This window comes from Pleurodeles waltl, chromosome 2_1, assembly GCF_031143425.1.
Source record: "Pleurodeles waltl isolate 20211129_DDA chromosome 2_1, aPleWal1.hap1.20221129, whole genome shotgun sequence".
NCBI classification, from domain to species: domain Eukaryota; kingdom Metazoa; phylum Chordata; class Amphibia; order Caudata; family Salamandridae; genus Pleurodeles; species Pleurodeles waltl.
In genome coordinates, this window is record NC_090438.1 from 49,728,771 (window position 1) to 49,747,729 (window position 18,959).

The following is an 18,959-nucleotide window of genomic DNA, read 5'->3' on the forward strand; positions in this document are numbered from 1 at the left end:
AGACACAGGCTCCCAGCCTGCATTGCGACCAATCATGGCGCCGCTCAGAGCAGAGTTATGATTGTCTGGAGCGCCTTGGCTGTGCGCTCCAATGCAGAATGGGAGCCTCTGCAGGCTCCCTCCAGGAACACAGTGCCGGGCTGGAGAGAGCACAGTGCGCATGTGTGTTTGGCCAGCCCAAGATGGCCGGCCATACATACATGTGCACTGAGGGGAGTGCTCTGTGCACTCCCCTCCATGGCTGTCACCCCCCATGGCCCGCCCCTTTAAAAATAAAACAATAATAAACACCATTTATTATCGTTTTATTTTTAAAGGTTTGCAGCTGCTGCTGCTGGCGGGGGCGATGCTCCTCCGCCACAGAGGAGGAGCCGCCCCTGCATGTGGTACTTGGTATGTGCCTGTGTTTATCTTGTTCTGTAACTTTTTTTAGTTATGAACTCTTGTACTGTTGCTGCACATGTAGAACTTGGTGTGAGTCTGTGTTTTTTTTTGTCCTGCAACTTTTGTTTAGATAGGAAATGTTGTACTGTTGCTGCACATCTGGTACTTGGTATTTGTATGTATGTTCCTTATGTGCGTGGGTGCAATAGCATGTGCTTGCTGTCCCAGTGATGGTCCTCAACATTTAGAACAGGTGCAGTACTGCGGCTGGGACTGCACAGATGCACAGAGCCTGATGCACGAGCAGTCAAGCCGGCGGGGGCATAAATAGCCCGCTGACATCACAGCACTGGGACTGGAGGTGGGGAACAGCCCATGCCGTCCCCTTCCTGCTTCCTGTGCCTCATCCTGCATGTTGGACACAAGGGACAGGAAGTGTGACCCGAGGACCTGCAACCTTCCCACACCTCCCGCTTGTTTAGAGAATCACGTGAGCAGGGAAGGGTGAGGGTTAGCGAGGGCCCGAGTCCTAGTGTGTGCACCCTGGGGAATGCGCTCTACTTGAAAGCCTTTTTGAAGAGGTTAACACCTGTGTGCCTGTCCGGAGCCTAGTTACTTAGGCCACAGTTGGGCTGCTCCATATAACAATGACCTACTAGGTCCCAGCTACATCTCAAGAGTGGAAAACCAAAGAATCAACAGAAACAGCTGGGTCCGAGTGACAGCAGCAGGGCCGCCTTTATGGCGGAGGAGCGTTGCCCCCTTGCAAGCAGCAGAAGCTGGAAATCTTTCACCACGTGGTGAAAGGGGAGGTGCCATGGAGGTGACGGGCAGTGACAGGCAGTGAGGGGAGTGCACTGGTCACTCCCCTCAGAGCGCATGTGTGTTTGGCCGGCTGTCTCGGGCGGGCCAAACACAGATACGCAGTACGCTCTCCCCAGCCCAGCATCACAGTTGCCGGGCTGGAGAGAACATGGACACGCTCCCAGTCTGCCTGGGAGCACCCAGCAAGGGTGCTCCCAAAGCAGCGTCAGGATTGGCCTCAGGGCAGGCTGGGAGCCTGTGCCTGCAACCTGGAGCGACCACAAGGGAGAGAGGAGTGGCGCGGCAATGGAGGAGGTACATTTTTATTTATTTAATTTTTTAATTAAATGTTACCCCCCGTGTGCACTGCACCCACCCCACTCCTTTACAGGTCAGCGAGCCGCGACAGGACAGCAGCAGGACTTTCAAGATGCTGATGTGGAATATTACCTAAGTGATAATGTGTCAGCTCTCACATATTCAGTCACTCATCCACCCATACGTTCCTCTCAGTGAGTTAGCACAAACAGTTTAAATACACTGACTGACATCCCAGCCTTTAAATCAAACCCCATTGCATCATGATAAATGTCATTTTGTAAAAATATGGTACTCCTTTACTTTTGAAAATATTTCACCATCAAAATGGGTGCAGGCATTGCTGTACTCTGGACACGAACGTGTTTCTGGGTTAAATCCCTCTTTAGCAGAGAAACATAAGACCATTCCGGGGAGCTGGAAGTGCCGCCGGATGATTAATGGCAGCATTTCCAGCCCCCCGCAAAAGTGCTTTATTTGTTCTCTGCTGAAGAAGGGATTAACCCAGAAACACATATATGTGTCCAGAGATGCACAGCAAAGGCTGCACCTATTTAGAGGTGAAATATTTCAAATTAACGGAGTCCGATTTTTTGAGGAAACTACATTTATCATGATGCAATGGGGCTGATCGTTTGCTAAGATGTTAGGCAGGTGTGCTCCTAACTGTTTGTGTCTCAGTGAGTTAGCACCTGCTCCAGAGATCTGTCTGTAACCTACATGCACGCTCCTAGAGTGACAGAAACTTGTACTGTTCAGCCCTGCAGGATCTGTTGCTGGATATACTGCTGCTGCTCATGTTGTGCCTGTGCTAAGTGCATTTGTGTGTGTGTGTGCCTGCACCTGAGGGCCATCTAATGTCTGACAGCATCAAGCAGTCATAAATGCAGATGCGTCATCAACGAAGAGGTGATTAAAGATGCTCAAGAGATAGACTACGGCTTTTTCAGCCAAACTAAAGCCTGCAGATTTATGGTAGTCATCATGCTGCTTTTGGGGAGCCTGAGGCTTTAACCCATTATCAGCTCCCTGAAAACTGCAGAGCACCCGGAAAAGGCTGCCTGAGAGTAACTGCTGATGAAGAAGTGCATCAGTGGGAGGGCTGTGATCTCATCATCAGACCTACAGTCATATGATGACATTTCCTGTTATGTCATCTCTTTGCTAATTGGTTGTTTCGACATCTGAAAAATCCTACCTATTTTTTGGTAACTGAATGTTGGCAAATGTTTGATTGACAATGTGTTGTCCCCCGGGCCTCTGGTTGCTGCCCACCTGGCAGTGATATGGTCTCCCACCCCTTCAGAACTGCTATTGAGCATTTATGTTTTTTTTTTGCTGTGCCTTGACAGCTCAGCTGACACTAGATCTTATGTGATCAACACAAAAAGAGCTTTCAGGGTAATGCTGAGAGAGGGGCTTCGGCTCAACCTACATGTGGACTTCACGGACTACAATATTTGACTGGGCCGAAGTTGTGTGCTTCCATTGAAAACAGTGCTTATATTGCCCTTTCTCACTTGGGGCAAAGTTTACACTCAATACATCACCAGTGAGGTGGTTATGGTGGCGAGACAGCGACCGTGGCTATGGACCAGATCTGTTAATTAAGAAATGTTACGATAAAGGCAGTAGGCTAGACGTATTTATTGTGAAAGGCATATGTTAAAGTCAATCCATTTAAAGGTGGAATGTTAGTAATCTGTATAGCAGCCTGCAGAGAAGGTTTTTGTTACATAAATTCTCACATATTTTTCTAATTGGCAAGGGTTTTGTGTTTGTTAGTCTCTGTGACAAACCGTCTATATAGAAGACTTGATCTGTGAAAATCCTTATTGAGCCCACTTAGGAGAGAGAGTATTTCACTTATCTAGATGTAATTTTCTATACTTTTATAATCTTTCCTCTGTGTGCCCGATTGTTGCCCTGTGGTAAAGCTTGCACTCAAAACAGTAGGCCTGCGTTATTTATGGGGACAAGTTTTAGGCCTGATTGAGGCACTGGAAAACCTTATGTCTGATGCTATAGGTTTGATTTGCTCATTCTGAAAAGTTATGACAAGGACGATAAGTTTAGTTATTGTGAAAAGCCTTTGTTAAAGCCAGTAGGTCCTTAACAGTGTGTTGTTATCACATTGAGTTACAGGCTATAGACAGGTATATTGTTACAGGCAATCTCACAGATCACAATAGTAGGTAAGGCTTTCAATGGTGGTCACTCACTCTGACAAACTCTGGGAGCAGAAGACTTTCAATATGATGATTCTCATTAATTAGGGGACAGGATCGAGACTGATTTACATATGACTGGGTCCAAACTGGGGTGGTGTGGTGGGCAAAACAACAATGGATTAAACCCATATCTCTGGGTCTGGGGGTGATTGTTTGCATTGTTCAGGATTCTGTCTATCATCTAGTCTTTTTGCTTTTGTCGTACTAAGTAGGAAGGGTATGCCCAAACGTGGGCCCCGTGCTCACTGCGCCACTGGACTCAAGCTGGCCTGGCTGATGAAGGGTGATACCCTGAAACCGGTCCCAGGATGCTTGTTTCCGGTCCAGTGAGGACCTGGCTTGGCAGTTTGTGCTGGACTGTTCCCATGGGGAAAAGGGTCAAGACTGATTTGTATATGGCTGGGTCCAACTGGGTACCGTGGTGGGCAGAAAAACGATGGATTAAACCCAGATCTTTGTGACTGTGGGCGAATGTTTGCATTGTTCAGCGCTCCGTCCATCATCTGGTCCTTCTGCACTGCCACCCTCAAAAGTAGCCTTCCGCAGGTGTCTCAGGTCTGCCACTTCAGTGTCTGTGCTCGCAGTTTTAAACTGCCATGTCAACCTGGCAAGCGCACTCACTTGCCTGGCCTAACCCTTCCCTTTTATTGCATATAAGTCACCCCTAAGGTAGCCCTAGGCAGACCCATGGGCAGGGTGCAGTGTATTTAAAAGGTAAGACATGTAGTAGTGTGTTTTCACATGTCCTGATAGTGAAATACTGTGCATTTCATTTTTCACTATTGAAAGGCTATCTCTTCCATAGATAAACATGGGGACTGCCTTGAAACATCTTTCAAGTGCAGATTCCCATGGGAAGACGATAGGAGTTTGGGATCGCTGAACTTACATTTTAAAAATACATCTATTAGTGAAGATGGTTTTTAAATTGTGGGATTGAAAATGGCACTTTTAGGAAGTGGACATTTTCTTCCTTAACCATTCTGTGCCTGCCTGTGGCATCCATGTCTAAGTGGCTGACAGATGGGGCCTCCTGCATACCCTCTAGTCGGTCACACAAAAGGAGCTTAGATGTGCCTTGCGTATCCTGATGGGCCTTCCTGGGCTAGAGTGGTGGCAGGAGCTGACACGTGCACCTGAATAGGGCTGGACATGTCCTGCACAAAGAAGTCTCCCCCTCCTGTAGAGTCTCCCCCTCCTGGGACAGAGCAGGAAGGCACTGGATCTTGTGAGGTAGAAGGGCTGCCCTTTGAAGTATGCCTGCTGCAAAGTCCAGCATTAGTATAAGTAGTGGGGCCCAACCCCTATAACTTTAGAACCTTTTTGGACTAAAGAACCTGCCAAGAAGAAGAGCGGAGAAGCTGCCAGGAGTGACTTCCACTTTGCTACATGCTTTGCTGTGTTGGCCTGTTGCTTGCTGCTTCTGTCTTGGTCAGAGAAAGGACTGGACTGAACTTTCTGCAACTTATTGCCTGAGTTTCTCTGAGGGCTTGAAGTAGAGCTTGCCTCCTGTTGGAAGTCTCAGGAACACCAAAGACTTCAGGGTCATCTGCCAACAGCACTGGGAACAGTGTGTTTTGTGATGCAACAGAAGAAAAATGACTATGATGTCCTCAAAGACGCCTCTGCCTGCACCGTGACCTGAAGGCACCGCACAAAGCATTGCCGCTTCACAACGCAACCCTGGTCTCACTGACACCGCCTGATGCTGTCATCGAGCCGTTGCTTGCACCATGACCTGTGGGCACTGCCCGTCGTATTGCTTCACCTCACACCACAGCCCTGGGATCACAGACGACGCTCCATGCCGACATCAACACCGCTGCCTGCACCGTGGCCTGTGGACACAGCTCGTGAAGTAAACGAAGCATCGTCCACTGACACCGCTGTTTGCACGGTGACCTGTGGGCACCCCAAAAGGCACCGCTCCGCTTCATACCGCAGCTGAGGTTTTACTGATGACGCCGGATGCCGTACCTGAGCCGCTGCCTGCACCGTGACCTTTGGGCATTGCACGTCTCATTGTTCCACTTTGCAAAGCAGCCCAACGCCAGTGCTCCTGACTTCATCCTCATAGAGTTCAATCTGCAACACGTGTGACTTCAAGGGCCCCCAGGACTCCTGAAACCGACCTCCGGAACCAATATCTGCTAACACTGGTGACACAGCAACTTTGGATCTCATCGCGAGGACTGCAATACCATGCATTTCCAAGGTACTGTTTGCGGATCTCCCCGACACCGTAGCTGGCCTGCGGCTTCGCAGTTGCCTGAACTATTGGATTTGTTCTTCATGACGCCGTGATAGCCCCAGATGGAGCTATTGACTTCAAGGAACTGTATTTTAAGCTAACTCTTACAAAATTTGTACTTCTATTACTGTATGTTGGATTTTCCCCTTTTTTTATGTTGTGTCACTTAGCATTTGGTCAATGATGTGTTTATTATGTTAAGAATGACTTTTAGGGCCGTAGTTGCTTATTTTCACTGATATGTTATTCCTGCCATATGAAGGGGTGCCCACTCTGCATTAGTGACCTCCGAGGTACTTCAGAGGTATCGAGATATATCACTCTTTTTAAAAAATATATTTTTTAGGGTCTCATTTAACGTCCACCATTCCACTCAGAGACAGGGAGGGATCTTTCAAGTGCAGATTTTACAGATTTTTGCTCGTGGCCCAACTTCGCGCGGCTGCTCCTGTCTGGAATGCATCTGAGCTCTACTGTAACCACTTTTCCAACATACTGTTGAACCATAGCGTTGTGCCCAGAAGTGTGTATAATCATAGGACCACGCCAAGTTTACTAAACACCCATATCCTCTCATATATCCAACCATTGTTTCAGTGGGTTCCAAAATGTATTTCTCTTATTGTCCTCCCTCGTATCTAACTTCAAATTGTACATTAAAGAATCTTTCCAGTGAGAAAAAGTAGGAGGGAAGACACTGATACATTTTTTACAAATCTCCCTCCTCGCCAGAAGCATCATATAGAAAAGCAATTTAGAGCCACCCCTATTAATCTTCGATGGTTCATGCAAACATTTAAAAATCACTAATGGGATGCTTACCTTAAAGCTCACGGGAAGTATTTAGCTAATTGCTTCACCAACCTCTTCCCAAAACTTACTGAGCTGTGGACATTCCGCGAACATATGTCGATCATCTGCAGATGCTGACCCACACTTTTTGCATCTGACCTGGTTGGCCTGGTCCAGTCTGGAGAGTTTTGCTGGTGTCCAAAAGGCTCTATGAATTGAGAACAAATGATTTCTTCTTAAAGCAGCAGGTTTAACTGTATTATACAGAAGTGTAATAGATACTTGCTGTAAGTCTTTTTGCTGCAGCTCTGGAAAGCGTTCTTTCCATAACTCTTCCGGAAGGGTGAATTCGCCGTCCACAATATTAATAATAATCAGTCAGTACCATCCATCCACTTCCTTCTTCAGAGGGATTTCCAAATGCACCTGCTCCTCCAAGTTATTCGTACCCCCACTTCCTCAGTCAGATGCCTCACCCAGCTTAATATCTGGAAATATTTAAATTTAGACAGCTTACCCCCACCTCCCCATTAAGGTTTTCATAGGACCTGACTTCTCCGTTATAACAGAATTGTCCCCACTCTGAAAGTCCAGCTTCTTTCAATGGGGTCACCAAAGCATCTTTAGTACACTCCGGCGAACTTGGAGAGTCCCAAACAGGGGCGTGTTCGCTATAGTACGAAAAGTTTGTAACTCCACACCGCATACCAAAGTTTTGCTAAATCCCGTAGCACCTTGAATTGGACTTTCTCAAACAATTTGGGGTCTCCAAACTTATATAAAAAGCTCTTCTGCAACTCACAGTTTTCCTCCATCATTGCTTTCAAAATCTGTCCTAGCTCCAAGCAACCTGGCTGATTAAAACGCTCCCTCGCGTTTTTCAAAAAGAAAGCCCACGCTCAATGTTGCATGTCCGGTACCACCAGCCCTCCTTTCCCTTTCTTTCTTCTCAACTTTTTCCAAGAAATAGGAACTCCCTTAGAAGCCCAAATAAAACTACTTATTTTACCCTGGAGTTTCCTTAAGCAATATTTGTTATACATTAATGATATTGAATTGTAAATAAATGTAAATTTAGGTACAATCACCATCTTAATAACATTTACCCGCCCTATAATAGTAAGAGAGAGATTTAACGATCTCTTCATTAACTGATCCACATCCCTCATCACCTTCATAAAATTTGTTTCTGACAATTTACTTATATCATGCGATCAAGTGATCCCTAAATATTTAACCTCCTCCTTTTTAATTACAGGCCTCCGTCTTTCGATTATTGACTGCATAAACAGAGATTTCCCCAAATTCTGCCATCACTTCTTCATGGGCCAGTTTAGCCTGAGTTAGATTAGATGTCCAAGTCTAGGGATGTCAGCCGCGGCTCTCAACAATGGTGCGGCCCGCCCCAGACCTCGAGCGACACGCATCCCATCCAACGCGGCATCTCTGCGGCTGCAACGCTCCAGCCCCTGCCTCTGCCTCACTCCTCGAACCCCCTCGCACTCCCCACGCCTCTGGTAAGTCACCTTCTTTGTTTTATATTTAATGTCTGCATGTCCGCAGAGCCCTCCACGACCGGCACCTTAGCCGGATGCCATGTTCTCCTCCGGCCTGGTCTGAGATATAGCACTCTTTTGGACGTGAACTGAGAGTGCTTTGAAGGGCAAGGAAGAGAGATTGGTGTGGTGCTGGCATCACTTTCTCCACCACTGCGTGTGCAAGTTTTGTCTGTGGGTGAGGTGCGATAGATGTGGTCCTCATAAGAGACTATGGGCCAGATGTATGTAGATGCAATTTTGTATTTCCTAAATAGTGACTCCATAGAAATCGCTATTCAGGAAATGCAAAATGATATGTATCAAAATACTGATTTCCTCATAGCAATTCCTATAAAGTAGGTATCGCAATTAGAAAATTGCAATTAATAAATCCCATCCCATTTGTTACAATGGGCCAGTTTTGCATTTCCAAAATAGCGATTTCCTATTTAGAGGATCACAAATTGCGATTTCGACTGCATACAAATCGCAGTTTGCAATTTCCTAAAGGCCCATTAGCATTTCTTAATGTAGAGAAATAAGGATTCGGCCCATTAAGAAACGCAAAGAGGCTTTGTACATCTGGGCCTACGTTAGTTAGCGGTAGAGCTCCCTTCTGAGATGTATGCAGCAATAGGCCCTCGTGGTAGGGACGCGAGTGCTAGTAGCAGCCCTGATGCTGCAGAGATGCTCTCCACACCTAGGGGGTCTGTCCTTCTTCGGCTTCTCGCCATTTGTTGTGCACAGTCCGTGGCGCTGTCCTGTGGCACGAGTGTAATGTTCTACCTGTGCTGGCTGCACCGACTCCGGCAGGAGCGCGAGCCTCCTGCAGACTGGTACTGGTGTGTGATAGTAATTAATACCATTACAGAGCACTAGGGCAGGTACTACTGAAATGTCTGCATTATACGTACCTAACCGCTTTGTCCTACTCGCCCTAGTGTGTCACTATGAGTGCTGCACGTAAGGCACCGGAAACTCTCTCTCTCTCACACACACACACACACTCTCACACTCTCTCTCCCTCTCAATCACACACACTCTCTTGCACACTTACACACACACTTTCTCTCTCTGCCACTCTGTCTCTTTCACACACATTATCTCTCTTTCTCTCTCGCTCTCTTTCCATCTCTCTCTCTCTCTCTCTCTCACACACACACACACGCACACATAACCTCTCTCACACACTCTCTCACACACACACCACACACTCTCTCACACTTCCTCACACACTCTCTCTCACACACACTCCCTCCCTCTCACACACAGTCTCTATCACACTCTTTCTCTCTATCTCTCTCACACACACACTCTCCCTCATACACACAGACTCTCTCACATTCTCTTGCAAACACTCTCTCTTTCGCTCTTTCCCTCTCTCTCAGACACACACACACACATGCTCTCTCTCACTTTCTCCCTCTCACACACACACTCTCTCCACCACTTTCTCACACACTCTCTCTCACACACACTCCCTCCCTCTCACACACACTCTCTATCACACTCTTTCTCTCTACTCTCTCACACTCTCTCTCATACACACACACTCGCTCTCTCACTCTCTCTCTCTCACATTCTCTCGCAAACACTCTCTTTCCATCTCTCTCTCTCTCACACACACACACTCTCTCTCTCACACTCTCCCTCTCACACACACACGCTCTCTCACACTTTCTCACACACTCTCTCTCACACACACTCTCTCCCTCACACACACTCTCTCCCTCTCACACACACTCTCCATCACACTCTTTCTCACACACACTCTCCCTCGCACACATACTCGCTCTCTCACACACTTTCTCGCAAACACTCTCTCTTTTTCTCACACACACACATGCTTTCTCTCTCACTCACTGGACGAGGAGAGGGAGTAGAGAGCCTCTTGGGGCCACATAACTCGGCGCCTTTACATCGAATGCATCACTATGCCAAGGACGCGTCTAACAGGAGGCAGGAAGTGACAGCAAATGTACACAGTACTTCAGGTCACTCGTAGGCTAGTGCACCTCGTTACCATCTGGGACACATATGTGACATTTAGTGGTTGTGCCACCAGACGCTAAAACGAAAAAACAAGCACTGGCAAAGCTAATAGGTCTGTGTTGGTTGATGATCACCTTTTGGCATTGGCAATACTTAGGGCCAGATTTACAAGGCTCTATCGCTATGCCCTGCGCTGTATTTACAAGGAGGCGTTAAGCCACTTTTTGTGGATTAACGCCACCTTGTAAATACAGCCCCTTCATACGCAGCACTTTGTGTGGAAGGGGCGTGCAATGGGTGGTGCTGTGGGCGTGCCACAACAACACCCATTGCATTTTGACACTGCCCCAGATTTATGAGTCTTTGTAAATATGAGGCAGCGCCAAAATCTAACGCCACCCCAGGGGTGGCGCAACGAGGAGAAATGCTTTCATTGCGCCTCGTTTTTTGCTCTATGTGTGAGCACACATAGAAAGAGTAAAATGCCACTGAAGATTGTTTTTCTGCAGGAGGCTGTCCCTTCCTGCAAAAAAACAATCTCCCCTGCAGCACAGTCATCCTTGCACCATGGTGCAAGGGTGGCTGCGTTGGCGCTCAGCAGCAAATTTAGCGTCCACGCAGGGGGCAACAAAGGAGTGCGCCATATTCTGTTAAATACGGCACATCTCTGCGATTTCATAATGACAAGGTTGACCACTGCCAATTTTGGTGCAACATCGCGCTCCGTCATTTCTTGTAAATCTGGGACTCAGTTTGTGGATTGTTTTTGTATAGTGGCACACATTGTACAAAAAAAGACATTGTCTAAAAGGCAAAATGCATTTCTCATTTTATGTAAAAACACACATCGTGCCAGTAGTACCTGGCACTGAAGGGGAGACCTTTTTGTGCAGATGTGCACATTGCAGAGGAGCAACATTCCATCACTCACAGTCAGGTGAGCCAATGGGTGAAGTGAGCTCAGCTGCACCCATGCTGTAGGGTGTAGTGGGCGGAAGCAAATGCGAATGACACTATACCAGACCAATGGATGAAGAGGGCTGACTGAAATTCCTTCAAGTATGTACAGCATATGTACTTCTATTAAAAACAAAAGATCCTATGTAGCACTTGACCAAACAAAGGCATCACCTTCTACAGAATTATAGACCTTGTAAGTTATGTTTTTTTTTTTTTAAATCCAAAGGAAATGTGGGTTATTATTGTGGAATCAGTTAGTAGCACAAAATATGTTTTTAATCACAAGTTCTAGGGCGAATCCTATGCCCTTAGGTGCACAAAAGGGGCATTTGTAACAAAAATCTATGGCCCTCATTTATGGAGACTGGGCGTATGGCAGCTCTACGCCAAAGTGAAAGGGCAGAAATGCATCTCATTTATGCAATATGGTTCACTTGTGTCCTTACCCCCTGTGCTGCCACTGTTTTGGCAGCTTAGTGCGAACGCAGGCACACTTTCACCATGATGCAAAGGTGCCTGTATTGTCGGAAGAATTGTTTTTGTGCAGAAGGGGCATCATCCTAGAGGAAGAAATGAGTAGAAATAAAAATATTTCTCCCAATTATGCCTCACCTCGGGAGGTGTAAGGTTTTGGCGCATGCCAGGTTTACATTGTTTTGTAAATCTGGGGAAGCGTCAAAATCCTTGGGTGTTCCATGGGAACATCCACTGTTGCACCCATGGAACGCCTCCCAAGCGCATAGGACCTGGATGCCCCCAGTAGGCCCCCGCTCCAACACCCGCCAAACGTAAACCGACGAAGTCTGATTGTCTTTGGCATCGGTAGAATTTATTAAAATATTACACTCATTTAATATAGACTGTGCAAGATTAATTAAATCTTATCATATCTCATAAAAAAACAAAATGCATAACCTGTAGATCAAAATCATTAATCAATTTTTGACACTCAACCAATGATCGGACCGCATCCCGAACCACCATTGGACCACACAGGTGAACCTTACCTCACCTGTATCCCTGGGGGGTGGGGAGGGTTCCAACCCCAAACCGTACCTTGTCCTCGTGCTCCAGGTTCCCCCCCCATACACCAATCCGCTGTGGGGGTGCAACGGGGTGGCCAGGAGCGGGAGCCCCATGCCACCCCAGCGATCTGGTCACCCTAGCCTCCAGCTGGTGTGTACATCCGTCAGTTAGTTCAGGACTGCAGGATCCTACCTTCGTTGTTATCCAGAGTACCCTGCTTTGGGTACCCCTCAGTTGATTGGGGTGCATTTAGTATCTCCTGTCACGCCACGAGGGCGACCAGGGGCCCAGAGGTCCTTTGCCCTCCCCACCCCTGAACAAACAGTGAGCAAAGGCCCATATGTCTTCGATGAACCAATCTGTGCCCACATCCAATAAATGCACCCCATCCTTATGGAACATGTTTGTGCCTTTGAGCAGTTTATGTGGGATATTTCACAAGTGCCCCAGTCCCGGGCACAACCTCGCCAGTTCAGAATTCAGACACCTCACAGACACATTGATTGTCCTAGATTTTATCTTGTGCCCCCAATTACGCCAGGGTACCATGTGCGACCATGCCATGGCGGTGTTTGGAAATTCTTTGTACAGTGGAGATATTTCTGCTAAGATTGCTTCCCTGAGTGCCTTACGCCCAAGTCGGACCAGGTCATTTCCTCCAATACGTAACACAATGAGGTCCGGGAACTGGAGTCCCTCGCGCCCTCTCACCATTCTTACGAGTTGTTGTAGCTGAGTAACTCTCAGCCCGCCAATCCCACACCACTGGAAGGACACGTCGCGAAGTGACTCAGACGGAACAGTTGCAACCTGAAGGCTGCCCACCGGATAAAGGAGTGCCCGAGCACTCACACCACTTATGGCGCCATGCTACTGAACCAGAAGAAAACAGCATGTGTGTGACATGAAGGCATAAGGCATAAACACAATGAATATAATATGCATCACTGCAAATCTGGACTAATGTACTGCCTAAAGCAACTGGAGGACCATCGGCCAATTGTTTTTACTTCTTCTAAGGACTTACCAGCCTCAGCCACCACGGTGGCTGCCCCTATGTGAAAGGAATGCGGCGAATAGGCCGACGGGTCCACCCCAGCTGCCTCTAAAGCAGCAGTCCTTTCTGCTGAAAATTGATATTGAGACAGGAATTCCCGCCTTTGTGAATAAATAATGATGGGGCACCAGTGGCTGGACGGACCGCTAGGTATGACCCCAAGCAATCAAGTGGACAGAAGGGGGAACCCGACTCAGCCCTTAGCTTAATGGCGAACCCTTTCCCCTCCTGATCGGTTTTGGACCTACGCAACCAAATCGTTAGCCACTCTGAACCAATGCGTACATCAGCCAACTGCAGACCCCCAGTGAAATCACTCTTGGATGAACCCACTAACTCGCCTACCCTGAATGCACCATAAAAGGCTATAGTGAATGCTGCCGTAAATAACAACACTTCAAATGAAGAACTGCAGACTTTGTCAAGCAAGGACAAGAGGGTACCTAAAACGGGGAGTGAAAGGGGGCTTCTGCTGTCCTTCCGAGGGCCCTCCAGGCAGGCCCACCCAGTCACTGCTCTTTTCTTGACAAAGGAGTTTAATTGTGCCTCTCTGCCCTGTAATTTTGTGAAAAAAACAGATAGCAGCTAGCTGAGCCCTTGTAGAGGAAACCGGTTTGCTTAACTCCCTGTTTCCTAAAAAGAGACAAATGGCCTCAATTGAAAACCACCTAGGTACTTGAATAGAGGGCAAGAATGCTCCATACTCATGAAATGACTTTTCAAATGCCTGCCTAGTCCGACTCGCTAAAGATGCTGCCACTAGTTCTGAGAGGGCGGGACTCCAATCTGCCACAGATATGATGGGAACTCCGTCATCTTCTCTGCCGCTTGTGGATGGTACCTCCGAAGATCCTGCATCAATCAGCGAGACAAAGCATAAGCTGCATTGTTATGATCGCCGGGGATATGTCTTGCCCGGAATGTACTGTTGAACTTCAAGCACAATAAAACCAAATGTTTCAACAACCTAAGGACCAACCTACAAGAAGAGTGCAGGAAAGTACCATCTTGCTTGGCAAGTTACCCCCATATTTCACTGTATATATGTTGTTTTAGTCTATGTGTCACTGGGACCATGCCAGCCAGGGCCCCAGTGCTCATAAGTGTGCCCTGTATGTGTTCCCTGTGTGATGACTAACTGTCTCACTGAGGCTCTGCTAACCAGAACCTCAGTGGTTATGCTCTCTCTGCTTTCCAAATTTGTCACTAACAGGCTAGTGACTAAATTTACCAATTCACATTGGCATACTGGTACACCCATATAATTCCCTAGTATATGGTACTGAGGTACCCAGGGTATTGGGGTTCCAGGAGATCCCTATGGGCTGCAGCATTTCTTTTGCCACCCATAGGGAGCTCTGACAATTCTTACACAGGCCTGCCACTGCAGCCTGCGTGAAATAATGTCCACGTTATTTCACAGCCATTTACCACTGCACTTAAGTAACTTATAAGTCACCTATATGTCTAACCTTCACCTAGTGAAGGTTGGGTGCAAAGTTACTTAGTGTGTTGGCACCCTGGCACTAGCCAAGGTGCCCCCACATCGTTCAGGGCAAATTCCCCGGACTTTGTGAGTGCGGGGACACCATTGCACGTGTGCACTGTACATAGTTCACTACCTATGTACAGCGTTACAATGGTAACTCCGAACATGGCCGTGTAACATGTCTAAGATCATGGAATTGTCACCCCAATGCCATTTTGGCATTGGGGGGACAATTCCATGATCCCCCGGGTCTCTAGCACAGAACCCGGGTACTGCCAAACTGCCTTTCCGGGGTCTCCACTGCAGCTGCTGCTGCTGCCAACCCCTCAGACAGGTTTCTGCCCCCCTGGGGTCCAGGCAGCCCTGGCCCAGGAAGGCAGAACAAAGGACTTCCTCTGAGAGAGGGTGTAACACCCTCTCCCTTTGGAAATAGGTGTGAGGGCTGGGGAGGAGTAGCCTCCCCCAGCCTCTGAAAATGCTTTGATGGGCACAGATGGTGCCCATCTCTGCATAAGCCAGTCTACACCAGTTCAGGGATCCCCCAGCCCTGCTCTGGTGTGAAACTGGACAAAGGAAAGGGGAGTGACCACTCCCCTGATCCTCACCTCCCAGGGGAGGTGCCCAGAGCTCCTCCAGTGTGTCCCAGACCTCTGCCATCTTGGAAACAGAGGTGTCTGTGGCACACTGGACTGCTCTGAGTGGCCAGTGCCAGCAGGTGACGTCAGAGGCTCCTTCTGATAGGCTCTTACCTCTCTTGGTAGCCAATCCTCCTTCTAAGGTAGCCAAACCTCCTTTTCTGGCTATTTAGGGTCTCTGCTTTGGGGATCTCACCAGATAACGAATGCAAGAGCACATCAGAGTTCCTCTGCATCTCCCTCTTCACCTTCTGCCAAAGGATTGAACGCTGACTGCTCAGGACGCCTGCAAAACTGCAACAAAGTAGCAAGATGACTACTAGCAACCTTGTATCGTTTCATCCTGATGGCTTTCTCAACTGTTTCTAGGTGGTGCATGCTCTGGGGGTAGCCTGCCTCCTCTTTGCACCAGGAGCTCTGAAGAAATCCCCTGTGGGTCGACGGAATCTTCCCCCTGCAACCGCAGGCACCAAAAGACTGCATCACCGGTCCTCTGGGTCCCCTCTCAGCACGACAAGCGTGGTCCCTGGAACTCAGCAACTCTGTCCAAGTGACTCCCACAGTCCAGTGACTCTTCAGTCCAAGTTTGGTGGAGGTAAGTCCTTGCCTCCCCACGCTAGACTGCATTGTTGGGCACTGCGTGATTTGCAGCTGCTCCGGCTCCTGTGCACCCTTCCAGGATTTCCTTCATGCACAGCCAAGCCTGGGTCCCCGACACTTTAACCTGCAGTGCACAACCTTCTGAGTTGTCCTCCGGCATCGTGTGACTCCCTTTTGTGACTTCGTGTGGACTCCGGTTTACTCTTCTTCCAAGTTTAGGTACTTCTGCGGGTACTGCCTGCTTCTGTGGGGGCTCCCTGACTTGCAGGGCACCCCCTCTGTCTCCTCATCCAAGTGGCGACATCCTGGTCCCTCCTGGGCCACAGCAGCATCCAAAAACCCTAACCGCGACCCTTGCAGCTAGCAAGGCTTGTTTGCAGTCTTTCTGCGTGGGAACACCTCTGCAAGCTTCATCGCGACGTGGGACATGCATCCTCCAAAGGGGAAGTTCCTAGTCCTCTTCTTTCTTGCAGAACTCCAAGCTTCTTCCAACAGGTGGCAGCTTCCTTGCACCCTCAGCTGGCATTTCCTGGGCTCATGCCCACTCTCAACACTGTCGCGACTATTGGACTTAGTCCCCTTGTCTTTCAGGTACTCAGGTCTGGAAATCCACTGTTGTTGCATTGCTGGTGTTTGTTCTTCCTGCAGAATCCCCCTATCACAACTTCTGTGCTCTCTGGGGGTAGTGGGTGCATTTTACACCTACCTTTCAGGGTCTTGGGGTGGGCTATTTTTCTAACCCTCACTGTTTTCTTACAGTCCCAGCGACCCTCTACAAGCTCACATAGGTTTGGGGTCCATTCGTGGTTTGCATTCCACTTTTGGAGTATATGGTTTGTGTTGCCCCTATACCTATGTGCTCCTATTGCAATCTATTGTAACTTTACACTGCTTGCATTACTTTTTTTGCTATAACCTGCATAATTTTGGTTTGTGAACATATATCTTGTGTATATATCTTATCCTCATACTGAGGGTACTCACTGAGATATTTTTGGCATATTGTAGTAAAATGTTTAGTACTTCTGTGTATTGTGTTTTCTTATGATATTGTGCATATGACACCAGTGGTATAGTAGGAGCTTTACATGTCTCCTAGTTCAGCCTAAGCTGCTTTGCCATAGCTACCTTCTATCAGCCTAAGCTGCTAGAAACACCTCTTCTACACTAATAAGGGATAACTGGACCTGGCAAAAGGTGTAAGTACCTCTGGTACCCACTACAAGCCTGGCCAGCCTCCTACAAAGAGCATTGCCTATTGATAGCCTTGACTACTGCCATGTTGCCGGACCAGAAAATTATTGATCTATCTTTGAAAACGAGGGCCCATAGTGTGACCTCCACAACAATGGGAAACAACTTCAAAAAGGCCACATTCTTTGTAATGCCCCAGGCATGCCACTCGGTTGGGCAGTCCCCCTGCACCTGTCGGGGCCCAATATTGCCCCAAACCCTACGCTACCAGCGGCGTCGGTGAATAGACCCAAAGTCACACTGGATACGAGGCAGATAGGCCACAAGACTGCGCCATTAAAATGTGCCAGAAAGATGCCTGGATGTGTGCATCGTCTTTTATCTCAGAGGAAAGCCTTGTGTAGTGATGTTTCTCCTTCAGACCCGTGTTTTTTCTGGGGCAATGGGAACACCAAATTCCTCAAACATAATCGTCAATGCGCGTAAGGCCCACTGGAACTTCCCAGAACCGTAAAGGACCCAAGACCAAGGAATCGTCAAGGTAATGAATGATGTCTTTATGGCCTGAGCGTATAGTGAAAATCCACTGCAGCATTGAGCTGAACTTCTCAAAATCCCTTGGGCATAAACCTATCATAATAATATCACCCCACAAATAGGAAGCCCAATAAATGCTAATCGTCAGGGTGCACAGGCAAAGCCGGAATGCAGATTCTATGTCTGTTTTTGCTAAGAGTGCCCCCCAGCCCATTCTGCGCAACATCTCCATAGCATGATCAACTGTTGCATAACGAACAGAACATAGCTGAGGGTCGGTGGCCTCGTTGACAGAAGAACCGCCAGGGCCGAGAGATTATGGATCAATCTGAACTGTCCCAGCTCCTTCTTGGGGACTACTCCCAAGGGGGAGCACACAAATCCGCCAAGTGGGGGGGAAAGGAAAGGACCCGCTATTCTTCCCAACAACCTCTCCTTCTCTACTTTCTTAGCCACTACCTCGGGGTGCCGCCGGGCTGACAATAAATTACTGCAATGCGGGATGGGAGCTATCCCCAGGGCCTGGATCCTGAAACCAGAAGAAAAACCTGCGAACAATAACTCTACTATGTCTTTTTGAGGGTATGACTGTAACCAAGGAAGGATTCCTGAAATCAGTACTGGTGTGGGCAAAGCAACTTCAATTTGAAGGCTTACTCCCTTCTTTACCCTTCTCTTTGGGCTTCTTATTACATTTGAACTCTGGGTGCGATGCATGCCCGCAGAAGGAGCAATTATGCTTGAACTTACAAGACCCCACTGGGTCCCTTTTTGTCACCCGACTGGTGGTGTCGAAAAGGCTGCTTCCCCGTTATCTTGTTGTTCACGCTTTCCAACCAAACATTCACTTCAGTCTGATCCCAGCCTATGTCTGGGTCCTCAGCTTTCGCCAATCTGAAGTCCCTATTATGCTCCAACCAAGCGTTACACCCATAAAGGTGATGCGCTTTCAATATCTTATTGGAGTAGAATATCATTGATGGTGCCAATTCTGGCTTTTTTTCCAGCATGACGGTAATGTGCACATGAAAACCAAACAGCCAATTTGTAATATTCTCTTCCACCTTAGGTTTTTTGTCATTCGACGATGAACTCTTAGTCTCCTTATCCTTCTGGTCCACTTCCCTTCTCTTTGCCATAATGAGTGCAAA

At 47.9% G+C, this 18,959-nt stretch overlaps 1 long non-coding RNA gene across 1 annotated transcript in view; it reads left to right on the forward strand.

Moving 5' to 3' along the window:
• The first annotated feature begins 1,351 nt into the window (after nt 1-1,351).
• LOC138258295 (uncharacterized) overlaps nt 1,352-18,959 on the forward strand; it is a 54,755-nt gene continuing 37,147 nt past the window's right edge. Inside the window, exons 1-2 of the long non-coding RNA XR_011198407.1 lie at nt 1,352-1,503; nt 8,039-8,297. This is a non-coding gene — a long non-coding RNA (uncharacterized lncRNA). The remainder of the gene's footprint in view (nt 1,504-8,038; nt 8,298-18,959) is intronic.